The following is a 13764-nucleotide window of genomic DNA, read 5'->3' on the forward strand; positions in this document are numbered from 1 at the left end:
TGTAGTCAGACAATACCAGTATAATAAAAGCAAAAAATTCTGTATATTTAATTTAGAATCCCTATTTATATTGTATGTTTGACAACACTGTTGACTATTGTATGTCTGGCAATACTGTTTTCAAATTTATTGCTACTTATTTTTTAGAATTTTTACATTGAAAGTTATGTAATTGGGCTACTTTTTGGTCTGAATTTTCTACATTGAAATAATTCATTTGGGCTATTTTTAGCAGACTCCACTACTTTTATGAGCTTTGCTATTTGTCCTAACGCCTATCTGACAATCCTGGTTTGCAATTTACATCTAGCCCATGGTATCATGTGGCACACTTCATTGTATTGTGTAGCACTGTAGCCCATTAAAATGAGTGAAAAAAGAAAGTGTTTTCAATATTCAAGTGAATATTTAAAATAATGAGTTATTCTGTATATAAATAATGAGCAGTTACCAGTATGCTTAATATGTGAAAAAATTTTCTCGAACAAAGGAATGAAGCCTTCAAGAATGAGTGAGCATTTAAGAAAAAAAAAAACATCCAAATAAAGCAAAAAAGGATATGGAGTACTTTTGTGGATTAAAGACTAAATTTACAAATCGTCTTGGACTTAAAATGTTGGTTAAAAAACAAGTTAACTAACAAGAGAATGGACTTGTTGTGTCTTACAAACTTTCAAAATTAATTGCCAAATGTTGGAAGGCACATACTATTGGCAAAAACATCATCTTTCCAGTTATAAATGAATACCCATATTTTTAGATAATGATTGATCTAGGTTAAAGTAATATGATGTCATCAGTTCCTCTCTGCAATAGTTCAGTATCAACAAGAATTGAAGAAATGGCAAAGGACATTGAAAAAAACAACAACTCTGTGATGATTTACAATCCATAGAATTTTCTTTTCAACTCAATGAGACAACTTTACATGACAAAACCTTGATAATGGCCTATGTGCATTATCTAAATACTAATGAAGAAATTATTGAAAAGTTTTTTCTATTTGCTGAACAACTGAAAATTGACCCAAAAGGTTCTACAATTTTTACGATTGTTAAAGGCTTTTTTAATACTAAAAATATTCCTCTCACAAATATTATTGTGTGTGCAACTGATGGAGCAGCAGCTATGATTGGCCATCGCTGTGGATTTATAGCACATTTAAAAGAAGCAGTTCCAAATATCTTTACAATTCACTGCATTCTTCATAGACAGCACTTAGCTGCAAAACATCTTAATGGTAGTCTACATAAGACTTTGGATGATGTGATTAAAACAGTGAATAAAATAAAATCTAGTCATTGAATACCCCTATTTTTTGGGAACCTTGCCATGAAAACGAATAAGACTTTGAGAGCCTTTTGCTTCACACTGAAGTTAGAAGGCTCTCAGATAGAAACTGTCTGTGATGCTTTAATGATCTCTAATACTGTTTTGGAATTTTTTAATTCATATGATGAGAACATGTGTAATGTTCTAAAGAAGGAAAAGGTTGACTTTGCATATCTTTCCAATATTTTCACCAAATTAAATGATGTTGACATCAAATTGCAGGGAAGCAACAGGAATCTTATTAAAGCAAAGGGAATTATAAATGCTTTTATCAGCAAATTAACATTCAACAAGATACAGGTTTGAATTGTTATTGTTCCTATCTTCTGACATTGAAAGAAGACTTGATGATCAGATTCAAAGACTTTGATGAGCTTAAAATACTCGATTGGGTCATAAATCCATTTCCTTCTGATGCCATATCTGTTCATACAAATTTGTGTGAAGAATTTATTGACTTCAAAAGTGATTTTAAGCTCAAGTAGAATTTTAACAGCACGGGCATGAAAGATTCTGGCCAAACAATGCAGCACAAGTATCCTCAACTTTGACAAGAAATAAAATTACTGCTCATTGCTTTTCCTTCTTCATACTTTGTCGAGAAAGGATTCAGCATTATGTTGCAATTGTTAGCTAAGCAGCAAAAAAGAATGGAAATAAGTGATAGAGGAGACTTGAGACTTTGTTTGTAGGACATTGAACCTGATATTAAAAAATAAGTAGGATCTCTTCAGGCTCAGGGTAGCCATTAATGATTGACGTATTAAATATGGTAAGTTTACATCTTTTTTGAGTAAAAATTAATTTGTATCAAGTCATTAATTTTTTATTAAATATTAGTTCAAATATGTTGATGGTAATTTAGATTTCCCTAATAATCTATTATAATTATCTCATTGAGTAAGTTTAAATCTGAGCAGGGGACACCAGGCAAAATAAGGTGAAGAACCACTGATCTAAATTTCCACAAAGGAAATGAAGATGATAAGGCTTACTACCTAAAGTCCTAGTAAATATACCGATAAATATATTTTTGATGTGTGAAACTCTACAAAATGTATGGAACTGTTTTATTCTCCTCTTGGCAGGAGGAGAATCAAATAGTTTCCTGCATTTCACATGTATTCAAATTAGGATGATGTTTAGTAGAAGGTGCAAATTAAAATAAATAAATAAGTAAATAATAATCCCTCATTTCATTTTCCTGTTCCCTCTTTTACCTTGTGGTGTCGAGGGTTTTATTAATTATCGGACTTAAACCATTCACAGGATAAGGTGGTCAGCCCTACGCCCCGGTGTATCCTATATCCACAGTCGTGTTGAGTTCTCAAGGCCAGTTTGCCTGCTTGCAGGATGAAAAATCCCAGACTGGCTAACTTGGCTATGACTGAGGAAGATCCTTCAGCTCTTCATGTCTCCAACGGGAATTGAACCTACGACACTCCTTCCCCAGGCATATGGTTGCGAAGCGCACAGCCACTAGGCTAACCGCATGGACATAAATAACAGTAATGAAATAATAATATGCTAACCACTCTCCTGCCAAAAGACTGTGGGCATGGATGTTTGTGATTGTCTGTGGAAATACTAGTGGTGGTGGTCGGCAGTAGATTGCATTGGTGTAGTTGAGGTCAGCTGGTGGATTGAGTGGTGGAGACAGAGTTGTAGATGAGTCCTCCCTTGATGAGTTTTTGGACTTCCTGGAGGTGTGAAATAATAATAATAATTTAATAACAGTGATGATAATAATAATAATGAAATCAGCTTAGATTTAAATGGTTACAGTAGCAGTGTGTCAAAACAATATTATAATGAGTAGCACAATCAAGGGTGAGGGGGATGAGCATCATGTTAAAATGAATGTATTAGATTTAGTGGATGATGACAATTGGTTGAGTAAATGTTGAATGAGAGAGTAGGTTGCTTAGAGAGAGAGAGAGAGTGGAGAGACACTGAGAGAGCAGATGAAACATATGAAGAATAAGTTCAGAACCATGAAAGAGGATGTTAGGACTCAGGAAAGGCTGACTACATTTGAGTGGGGAAGGAAGTAGACATCTGGAGAGAAAGTTCTTCTCAGGGCAAGTAACAGTATTAGTGTAGGGAAAATAGTTTGCCAAGGTGGATGAAATCTGGGGTAGCTTCTTGTCGGGATAGATTCAGAAGATGGGGGGGACATATGGTGTTATTATTATTATTATTATTGTTCTGGGAAACTCCAAGGAGTCGACAGACTCATCGAGGGAGGCCCTAACATCATGTCAAGAACAACTATTCAACATTCACACAGTATCTATCATACCTTGCCTTGAGCTCATTCACGGTCGTAGCACCCACAACAGACTCTGGAAGCTTATTCCACTCATTTACCACTCTCCAAGTAAAGAACCTAGCTCTAACACCCTTGTCAACCATGCTCTTGCTCAGCTTCCATGCATGGCCCCTAGTCCTCCCACCACCAGTCATATTTTCAAAAATATCTTCTGGATCAATCTTATAAAAACCCTTCAGTAATTTGAATGTCTCAATCATATCACCCCTCCTTCGCGTATCGTCCAATTTCTGCAACCCACAAATCTTCAACCTATTCTCATAAGGTTCATTCCACAGGCCTGCTATCATCTTGGTCACTCGTCTCTGGACCCTCTCCACTTCCTCCCCATCACGAAGAAACCCTGGTGCCCATAGCTGGGCACAGAAGTCCAGATGGGGTCCTATCAAGGCTCAATACAGAGGAACAACAACTTGTACGTCTCTGCATGTTAAAGTATTTTTCAGACGCCAAGTGATTTGGTGAGCTGTTTTAGTTACTTTTGCAATGTGCCCCCTAAACTTCAACTCCCTATCCACCAACACTCCCAAATCCCTGGCCTCATCAATCTCCTGGAGTATGGTTCCACCAATGCGATATGCTGCTGCTATTCTTTTCACCCCAAAGTGCATAACCTTACACTTTGCCACATTAAATTCACATCCATTTTTCCTAGCCCAGTCCTCCAAACTATGCAAATCATCCTGTAAAATTTTGACATCCTGTGCACTCACAATTGCTCTACCCAACTTTGCATCATCAGCAAACAAGTGAACACTTCCTCTCAGATCCTTTCCAATATCATTGATGAACAAATTGAAAAGCAGTGGTCCAAGAACAGAGCCCTGTGGCACTCCACTAGTCATAAGACGTCTTTTAGACTCCACTCCTGAATAAACCACTCTTTGATATCTCTCCTTCAACCACCCTCCTATCCATCTCACCAACCCTATATCTATACCCATCTGCTCCGGTTTACTGATTAGGGTTCCATGTGGTATCCTATCAAAGGCCTTGGCAATTTCCAGTAGTATCACTGTAAACCCATTACCCCTATCCAGTTCAGCCGTCACTGTGTTATAAAACGTGAGCAAGTTACTGAGGCATGATCTACCCTTCACAAAACCATGTTGTCCCCCATACAATATCCCATTTTCATCTATCCAATCCTGTATTCTTTTCTTGACTAATTTCTCTAAGACCTTCACAATGATTCCTGATATGCTAATTGGTCGGTAATTTACAACAGCAGTCTTGGAACCACCTTTATGCAGTGGAACTATTTTCCCCTCTTTCCACCCGCTCGGGACTAACCCAGACCCGAGACTCAAATTAAACAAAATGGTCAAGGGTACTGACAATTCTTTAGCTGCTTCTCGTACAACACGAGCTGGTATACCATCCAGTCCCACAGATGTATTGACATTGAGGTTATGCAATAGACTACTCACCTCCACTTCATTAACCACAATTCCCGTATAATCTACTGGTTTATTCGTTTCTGCAATGTCACCACCTGGATGATATACTTTTGCAAAGTGCTCACTCAGTAACTCAACTATCTCAACTGACTCAGTTACCTCCCTACCATCGGCATTCTTTAAAATCAATCTGCCATGTACATTTTTCCTTTTACTTGCTACATATCTAAAAAACTGTTTAGGATTCTCTTTAGCCTGCATGGCCAATGTTCTTTCGTAATCCTTTTTTGCTTTTCTTACCACACTCGTCACCCTTCTGGCCTGCGCTTTATACCGTTCATGTGCCTGCCGGTCACCCTTCTCCTTAAATTCCCTCCATAGTTGTTTCTTTTTTTGCAGCTCAAGCTTAATGGTGTTATTCATCCATTTAACCCCTACTTGATTTATTATTCGGACTCTAGGAATACAGTCAGCCATTGCTTCATGCAAGCACTTCTTAACTACCTCCCATGCACTATCAACTTCTAGTCCTTGCAGTTGTACATGCCATGGCAGTGAACCAATCAAACTCCTAAGCTTGTCATACTTTCCAGCCCGATAATTCCACATGTACCCTGTCTTAATTGAAAATTCTACACCTTTAGCCACCTCCCAAGTTAAGACCCTATGATCACTCTCACCGATTGGTGGCAATGTGGTCATATTTGTTACAGCCAAATCCTCAGATGTAATTACTAGGTCAAGCACTCTCTGACCCCTAGTATTTTCCATTACATGCTGTCGCAGATAGTTATCCCTTAATAACCGCATAAAATCCAGTTCCTTCCTCCCATGTGTCCTCTCCTCACTCCAATCAATGTGACCATAGTTGAAATCTCCCATAATAATCACCCTTCTTCCACCCATTTCTTCTATTTGCTTGTGCATACTGTCACCACCATCTTTTCCATCACCTGGTCTATAGCAGAACCCAATTGTATATTTAGTTCTGCTAGCCACGATCTCACACCAAATGGCCTCAAATGTGCTCTTTTCTCTATCCTGGAATTCAACTTCTATTCTCCTTGGCTGGAGCTCATCAGCTATCATCAACAATACTCCTTCCCCCATTTTATTCTCTCTGTCATTCCTGAACACACTATACCCATCACATTCAATCCCACTAGTTATATCATCTACAGTCAGCCATGTTTCACTAATACCTATAACCTGTGGTCTGGAAGTGCCAACCATGGCCAAAAACTCTTCCTTCTTGTGCCTAATACTCCTAGTATTAGTGTACATGAATTTAAGACCCCCATTAGCCCCAACCATACCTTGATGCCTTATATTAACTATACCACTCAGATTTGTTGTCCTTATTTGCTCTGGCATATTATATTCATTCTTACATTCAACTGCCTCCATAAGGACTGTATATCTACTCCCCCCCCCTTAACAAATCTAGTTTCCCTGAATTTTCACATCCACTACATTCAGCAACACTTTCTCAAGTCTTCTTACACCGTAACCATTCAAATGCAAGCCATCCATCTTATATAGATCCTTTCGCCCATCAAACTCACTCCACACATCCACAAATTCCACACCACTCATCATACATAACCCACGCATAAAGTCATTCGCAATTATGGCCCTCCTTTTAAACATTTCACTGTCATACCGTGGCAAAAGACTAATCATTCTAACTCTCTCACTCTTTTCTTTTGCTGCCTCAAACAATTCAGTCAGGTCTTCTATCATTTTTATTTTATCTCCTTTCAAATCATTCGTACCTGCCACAACAGTCATTTCTTTCACCCTTTCCTTTTGCTCTCTAATAGACTCAGTTACGTCCTTTATGGTCACACCAGGTTGGTACGATTTTTGTCAAATCCTCTACTAACACACCTCGTACTAATGAGTCTCCATACAGCACTCTATCCTTCATTTTGTTCATGTTCACATTCATACGTCTATTTTTCCTGTCATACCTTTTATTATTGGTTGGTTCATTCTGTCTACTTTTGTTCATGCACTCTAGCTGCTGTTTTGCTCTTTCTATCGCACTATTCAACAACGCAATCTCACTCAATGCATCTATCTCATCTTTTTTATTCTCTGAGAAACCATTTATACTATCATTCACACTTTCTACATTCACACTCTCACAATTTTCATATACAACCTTGCCGTTTCTTGTCATATCCCTATTTCCTTCATTCTGAAGGTTGACAAAAATATCACACTCACGATCCGAAATACACTTCAATTCCTCATTCTCCCTACATTTTCTACACACATTCAATCCTTTATTATCATCTAACCACACTCCGACCGCACTCCGCAAAGCGTACATTTCACAGCTAGTACACCGACTCATTTCTTTTATGCTACTGTTCTTTGATAACGATGGCGAACCATCATTACTGGCCACCATTTTCCTTCGCCATTTTCCTTACACCATTTGTTATGCAAAGACAAATGGAGTCAAGGGAATAATAATTTAGGTATAGAACTACTGCCAATTCATTGATGTTTCTTTATACAAATGCCAGAAATAAAGGAGATGAATTAGTGGCACTCATAGCTTCAACCGATCCAAAGTTTATCGAGAGTAGTGATGGATGGCTGACATGAGAAAATATACTGACATGAATAGAAATAGCAGGGTATTGTGTATTTCTTTAAGATAGGCAGGGAAACATGATAGTAGAGTATTGCTTATGGTAAGTAATGAGTTGTGTCCTCTCAGTGGAGGAGTTGGAGGGAAATGGCACTTATGGTGTGAAGCAGTTGTGGACAGAACAAGATATTTAGTGGGATATTTTGCTATAGACCAGGAAATACAGAGTTAGAGTAGCAGGAAATGTTTAGAAAGTTGATTTTGGTAAGTGCAAAATGAGTGATCATTATGGGAGATTTTAACTGAAGTGGTATAAACTGGGAAGAGGAACAGTATGTAGTAAGGAAATGTTTAGAATTCTTAAGGGAAAAGTGCCTCATTCAACTTGTAATAGAAGAAACAAGAGGATCAAGAGTTTTGGATTAGGTCCTGGCAGCAGAGGACCTTATTGTAACTGAAATCTCATCCTTTCCTTCAGTTGGAGAGAGAGTGACCATGAGTTCTTGAATTGGGAGATGAGATGACATATGGAGATGTTGAGAAGAAAAGAATTTATCTGGAATTATAAGACAGATGATATAATAATCTTAGAAGTCAGTTTGGGGAAATTCCATGGTTGGAAGAATTGAAAGGGAGCAATATCACCAGTGCATGGGAACTGAACTAGTGAAGAAATATATATTAGCAACAATGGCAAACTGTATACCTTGAGTGCAAAATAGAAGAAGATTTGGTGTAATGTTGATTACTGATGATATTAAATGGGAACTGCATATGAAATGAAGGCTATGCAAAAATTATAAGGAGAGAGTAAAGAGTAGTTGCATGAGGAATATAAGACTCAGGCTAGGAAAGTGACTAGCATGGTAAGGAAAGCACAACTTGAATATGAGAAGAGATTTGTCCAGAGATCCAAGAAAAATCTGAAGGAATTCTTTTGTTATCTAGCCAGGAGGAGAAATAATTGTGAAAGAATGACTTTGTTAGGTGAAAATGGGAGAAGAGTGACTGATGCAGATGACAAACTTCGAGTTGCTTAATGATTACTTTATTATGGTATTTCATCCTGGAGAAAAGGGTTCTATTGCTAGAGGGATGGGAAAGGTTCAAGGTTTGGATGTGCAAGAGGAGAGTTTGTTACTCACACTAAGTTCTCTGGATTTCAATTGAGACTGGATAGGATTTCACCACATGTTTTTAAGAGAATGTGCTGAGGAACTAATAGCTCCATTGACTTGACTATTCAGAATCTGGCTATGGGTAAGCCACCCAAGGAATGGAAGGGAGATAAAATTGTTCCATTTCATAAGGGTGATGGTAGAATGGAAGTGTTAAACTATAGGTCAGTTTGTATTTTTTCTATAGTTGTTAAAATATTTTGGAGAAATTAGTGAGAGATTGTATACTGTGCAAATGAGAGTAATGCTATCTGTGAGGGTTAGATTGGATTTCTTAAAGGGTGTTGTTGTTGTTAGCCAGCAAAAGAAAGAATGATTATGGAAGAATGACATTGATTAGAGAAAATGGTATAAAGACAGCTGTTGCAGAATGTGTGGTGGAGATACTTAATGAGCAGTTCATAACGGTCTTTCAATCTTGTGAATGTGACTTCATGGAGAGATTGAGAGCAGTTGATGATGGCGAGGAAAGACTGACTGTAAGTGAGCAAGAGGTGTATGGAGAGATGAGTAAACTAGATGTTAATAAGACTGTGGGACTAGATAATATATCACCACATATTCTGAAGGAATGTGCCAGGGAGTTGACACCTGCCTTGACATATTTTTTTAATACGAGTCTTTCACTCGGTCAAGTTCTGAAGGAGTGGAAGGAGGGCAAGATTGTGCCACTTCATAAAGGAAGTGATCAAACTCAAGCATCAAACTATAGGCCTATCTGTGTGTCTGGTGTTGTGGTTAAGTTTTTGGAGAAGCTTGTGAGAACTAGGATCTAGAGTTGGGTTGACAACAATGGTATTATCTTTGATGGACTGCATGGATTTGATATAGGGAGGTCATGTTTTAGTAATCTACTTACTTTGATGTCTTTGGACTCCCTGGAGGTGTCACGTAATAATAATAATAATAATAATAATAATAATAATAATAGTGAGAATGACACTGACTAATAGAGATAGTAGAGTTATAGTTCTATTGTATGAAACCCTGTCAGACCATATATGCATTATTGTTCTCAGATTTGTTCATCAGGATTTGAAGAGGATGAATTAACCTTGTAGATGGTACAAAGGTGGATAAAAAAAATGATCTGTACATTGTTAGCTATGAGAATAGACTGAGGATGTGGACTGTAGAATTTGGTCAATAGAAGAAGGAGAGAATTAAACTGTTTAATTTAAACTGTTGAAAGGTAGTTACTGGATTGATACTAGAGAGTTCTTTTGTATGGTAAAACCAAAGGAAGGAGAAAGTACAAGGGCCATTCATTGTACTTTGGACATTCCTTGTACTCCTGGAAGTTAAAATAGGAAGTAGTGAGTAAGAGGGTGAGGAGTTACTTTTTTTTTTGCATGGATTGTGGTTCAGCCTTGGAATTCATTACCAGATTGGATAGCGAGAGTACTAACAGTAAATGAGTTTAAGTAATGGTATGATAGCCTTTGTGTCTTGGTGATGTGAATCTGGGAAGGGTTATTAGTAATAGAGTTGATGTGATAGCCCTTGGGGAGAATTTCAATAAGCTGGATAGATGAGAAAATGTTTAATGCAACTGCATATAAGGTCTTGAACTTTAGGATCCATAGATGGGAAGCTACATATTCCATTGCAGGAACCATAGTACAGGAAGTGGAGGAGGCAGTGAACCTTGGGGTGATGACCTTCCATCTGACTCCATGGAGGTCCTAAATAAGAGTAATAATAATAGTTTTTGATTTCATTTGATTCTGTAGATAGTATCCATGGCACTTTGTTAGATCTGACTATACATAACTGCTACTGCTGGTGCATTATTTTATGTTCTGGTCAATGAATATTGGTACTCTGTACATAATAGGCCAGCCTGCAGGTGCAAGAAGCATTGTGTTCACCTGAAACTAAGAAAGTGGTGGGAAAGTGGTTAAGTGGTTAGGTGAGCGGATGTGGGGATCAATCAGTATCAGGTTTAAAAGTTGTACAAAGACAGTACTTCTTTAAAGCTCTAGCCATTCTTTCTGAGGTGTCCCAGATGTAAAGAATGGTAAGTGTATTGCTGTGACCTGCATGTTGAGAGAGAGAGAGATGTTGTTGATGGGGATTAAGTATTTTCCACTTTTGACATTACAACTTTCAAGGATGGCCTCTTGATCTCTCCATTTCTTCCAATTCTGTGAATCTACTTATTCTATGAATTTCAGAAATCTACTTATTCTCTGATGTTCTTCATAGAATTTCATTTTATTTATTTATTTATTTATTCATTTGTATGGGGGGTTCTCCCCCTTTCCTCAACCATCTCTTAGGACTGTTAAGTCTTCCTAATGAGGAAAATTAAAGTACGTATTTTATGACTGTAGATCTGTATGTGTTCACTGGCCAGTTTGTCTGTTCTGAAGGAAGAAATCCTCTAAGGCACTAAGTCTCTTCAACATGTCGAAGGAGAAAGCAGGACCAGATTACAACTACGAATTCAGTGCTTCTTCCCATTGGTTCATGAGATTCAAGCAGCATTTTGCACTGCATAATATGAAAATTTATGGTGGATCCGCAAGTTCCAATGAGAAGGCTGCCAATGAGTTTGTGGAGAAATTGGATAAAATTATTACAGAGGAAAATTATTTGCCACGGCAAATATTTAATATGGACGAGACCTCCTTGTTTCAGAAAAAAATTCCTGAGCGGACAAATCATCCACAAAAAGTTAAAATCTATGCCTGGTTTCAAAGCTCTTAAAGACCGTATTACGATTCTTTTTTTTTGGGGGGGGGGGGTAATGTGGCTGGATATAAACTGAAACCATTTGTGATATGGCGCAGTGAGAATCCACAAGCCCTCAAAAACATTAGGAAGCATACTCTCTTCCAGTTCATTAGCAGAGATATAAGAAGTCGTGGATAACTCAAAAATTGTTTGCGGATGCCTTAATCAACTATTATATGGCTGAAATGGAAAGCTGTTGTTTGAAATAAAATGTAGAATTTAAAATTTTATTAATTCTAGATAATGCTCCAGGTCATCCATCTTATATTGGTGATCTTCATCAAGTTCAAGGTCATGTTTCTCCCTCCAAACACTACTTCATTGATCCAACCAATGGATCAGGGTGTTCTAGTAGTGTTTAACATTTATAATCTATGGAGAACTTTTTCACAAGCCATTTCTGCTAATGAAGGAAATGACTAGTCATGCAATTCTAGAAAGCATTCAATATTTATCATGGTATTAAAAATATTGCTGTGGTTTGGAACGAAGTGATCTCTCAATCTATGAGTGGCATATGTAAAAAGACATTAAAAAGGTTTGTGCATGAAAGTTTTGAAAAAAAAATGAAGATTTTTGTAAATTGAGTGAAGAAACAGTGGACCTAGCAAGCAACCTGAATCTTGAAGTGAATGATGATGACATAGTTCAACTCATAGGAAGTGCCCCTGAAGAGTTGAACACGAAGAATTGGTTGAACTGGACAAACAACATATTGCAGAAGAGGAGGAATGAGAAAAGGAAGAGGAAAAAGAGAAACAAGGAGAGGTAGTTAAACAATTTACAGTGAAAGATCTTGCAGAAATGTTCTCAAAATGGTTGAAGACAAGGACCTCAATGTTGAACACTATTTATTAGTAGAAAGGAAAGCATGATGCTTTTGTTTGCCATAAAAAATTTATGATGAAAAGAAGAAGAGGAATAAGCAAAGCATATTGGACATTTTCATTATTATTATTATTCAGGCCTCCATGGAGTCAGAAGACTCATCGTGGGAGGTCCTTCCTAAGAAACACAAAGTCTATCCAGACTCATCGAGGGGAGGTCTCCCCCCCCCCCCAAGAAACACAAAGTCTATCATACCACTCCTTGAACTCATTGACCATTCTCGCTCTCTCACCACTCCATCAGGCAATGCATTCCATGGTTCAACCACCCTTCATGCAAAGAAACCACTCCTCACCGTCTTGCTCACAGTTTCCTTTCGTAACTTCCAGGGATGGCCTCTTGTCATCGCTCCTTCCTGCTGTTCAACCAAGCGAAAGAACTCCCCAGTACCCTGTAACCATCTCTCAACAGTTTCACCAGAAGAGCTGCATCCCGGTCCTTCACATAGGGAAGGTAATGAAGATGTGATTGTGGAGGAAGATTTGGGTGATTATTCTCCTGTTTTATTGTGACAGTAATGCACAGTACAGTTTTATAAGGTTTAAACATTAAAATGACAGTATACTTATTACTGTTAAGTTCCTAACCCCTATAACTATGTTGATTTAATGTCTCAACTCCGAACCGACTTACGTCCTGCCTTATGGAATGGTGCCCTGATGTAAGTTGAGGGATGACTGTATTTTATTTTAATAAAATTTAAAATTTAGTAACTTTATAAGTTTTGTTTGTTGCATGTTGCATTTTTTTTATATTGTATTATATGTTATATGTTACATTCCATTATATGTTACATTTTTCACTTTCACACATACCTTATGATAATATTAATTCTGAAATTATTTAATTTCAGTGTATTAATTTTCCGTATTTCATCATGAATTGGAAAAATAATACAATGTATATGGAAGCTTTATTATTTATTATTTATTATTTTTTATTATTTTTATTATTATTAACTATGAAAAAGATATAAACATAAAAATTGCAAAATATTTAAAAATAACAGGTGTAATTAACTCTATATTTAAACCAAACCTATTTCAAAAACAAACCAGACTAAAAGTATACAATACATTAGCCCTTCCAGTCTTATTAAAGTGTTCATTCAACAATTCCACTATGGTCATTTCTCCTCCTACTGGCCACATATCTAAAAAATTCCTAGAGAATGATGATATTTTAATTAATGTTAATAGCCCAGTAGAACAATTCTCAGATTTGAAGTAATCAAAAGCCATCATTCTGTTTAAGATTTGGTCTGAGCAGAAAAGCCTCCTGGCTTTCTGT

At 37.2% G+C, this 13764-nt stretch overlaps 1 protein-coding gene across 4 annotated transcripts in view; it reads left to right on the forward strand.

Annotated features, from left to right (window-relative positions):
• The window catches only part of LOC150101147 (uncharacterized), a 916082-nt gene that overhangs the window by 339424 nt on the left and 562894 nt on the right, over positions 1-13764 (forward strand). The gene's annotated exons all lie outside the window — the stretch shown is intronic.

The sequence above is a fragment of the Typopeltis vanoorti genome, chromosome 12, assembly GCF_054136105.1.
Source record: "Typopeltis vanoorti isolate ZY-2024b chromosome 12, IOZ_Tvanoo_1.0, whole genome shotgun sequence".
Lineage (NCBI taxonomy): Eukaryota > Metazoa > Arthropoda > Arachnida > Uropygi > Thelyphonidae > Typopeltis > Typopeltis vanoorti.